The sequence below is a fragment of the Hydra vulgaris genome, chromosome 04 (assembly GCF_038396675.1).
Source record: "Hydra vulgaris chromosome 04, alternate assembly HydraT2T_AEP".
Classification (NCBI taxonomy): Eukaryota; Metazoa; Cnidaria; class Hydrozoa; order Anthoathecata; family Hydridae; genus Hydra; species Hydra vulgaris.
This window is the reverse complement of record NC_088923.1, coordinates 8817484-8819672: the sequence shown is the minus strand read 5'-3', so window position 1 is coordinate 8819672 and position 2189 is coordinate 8817484.

Genomic DNA, 2189 nt, shown 5'->3' with positions numbered 1-2189 from the left:
ACAAATCCAAAAGGCCTGGGCAGCGATTCCACAAAGTTTCATTGATCACCTGATCAAATCTATGTCTCGAAGATGCAAGGCTGTGATCGACAACAAAGGATCGAAATTCGCCACGAAATATTGATAGCGAAATACAGCTTGGTCAACATTTTGTCGAGTTGCACTTGTTTTGTCCAGAAGGAAATCAACTTTTTTTAATACTTTTGATTAACTTATTAATTTTCGTGTACAAATAATGAACTTTGTGATGAATAAAACTTGAAGAACTTTGTCTCTAAACAGTTACATAGTTATTTCTCTAAATTGAAAAAATGCAGCACTTTATTTGGTTGCATTATTTGGATGCACTCGTTTTGTCCGACACTGTATATATATATATATATATATATATATATATATATATATATATATATATATATATATATATATATATATATATATATATATATATATATATATATATATATATATATAAATATGTATATATATATATATATATATATATATATATATATATATATATATATATATAAATATGTATATATATATATATATATATATATATATATATATATATATATATATATATATATATATATATATATATATATATATATATAAGTTTAAACTTTATACCTCAGGATTAGAGTAGATTTGGGTAATACGTGCACCGAGGTAATATGAGCATACCATACAGCATAGTTTTCTATAATATGAGTAGTGAAGTTCAAGTTGCTTTGTATTTTTTTTTTTTTGTTTGACTTTATGTCGCGATAACAAAAAGCAGTATAATTAGCATAAATTTATACCCAGTAATTAGCGGCTCTCATCTAATTAAAACGCTGTTCAGTTTTTTTTTTTTTTTTCAGTTTGCAATTATTATTCGTTATATAACAATATATAAACTTGGTATCTGAAAGAAGATCCAAAAGATCTTGTTGCCAGAACGATGTAAAATATATCAAACGTGTATATATAATATAATAAATTGATTTAATAACTAATAACAATGTAGAATAAACAAGAGCAGAAAATAGTTTTACATTTCAAAAATATTTATATATATTGTCAGTAGAAAGAATAAAGTTTTTTAATTTAGTTTTAAAAACGGAAAACGAAATTGACAAATCAAAATTTGGAACAATTTTGTTTCATAAATATGGTGCTCGATAGTTTATGCAAAATTGATTAATATTTGTTTGACAAAAGGATTCAATTAATAAATTATTATTTCGTAAAGTATATTTGTTTATAGTTTTAAAGGTAAAAAGATCTTTAAAAATTAACAATGGTTGTTTACTTTTATAACGAAACATAAAACATAAAATATTCTAGACATTGAGTTCGTAAACGTTAAGTGCTTTAACGTTTTTAAATAAAATATTGGAATGAGAAAAACGATTTTCAAAACATATTAAACGCATTGCGTGTTTCTGACGATGCTTGAGGTTTCGTAACATTCTTTTAGAGATACTTCCCCAAACAATATTTGAATAACTTATATAGCTATGAATAAATGAGTCGTAGAGTTGAATTAAATTTTGTTTACTTAGATAGTATCTAACCTTGTATAGAATTCTAATACTTTTGGCCAATTTAGTAGAAATAAAGTCGATATGATACTTCCATGCAATATTTTCATCAATGTAAGTGCCTAAAAATCTTTTAACCGACTCCTTCTTTATTTCAATTTTATCAATATAAAGTTTAGGTAAATTATTTGATAAAAAACGCTTTTTTGCAAGGGAGTGGAAAAGGATCCATTTTGTGTATGTTAATGTTTGAAGTTAACTTATTGCACTTAAACCAGTTAGAGATGTGATTGAGTTCTTTATTCATTTTTGAAAAAAGCTCATAAATCTCATTGCTTGACAAAAATAAACTAGTATCGTCCGCAAAAATGATACTTATAAGGTTAGAAGCTTTATTTAAATCATTTATATAGACTAAAAACAAAAGTGGGCCTAGAATAGAACCCTGTGGAACACCACATTTTATGTCAATTAATTTTTCATTTTGAAAATAATCTCCATAGAAAACAAATTGTTTTCTATTTTTCAAGTAACTTTCATACCATTTTAATAATTTGCCATGAATTCCATAAAATTTGAGTTTTTTAAGTAGAATTTTGTGATCGACCGTTTCGAATGCTTTTGATAGGTCAATGAAAATATCTAGTGTATATTGTG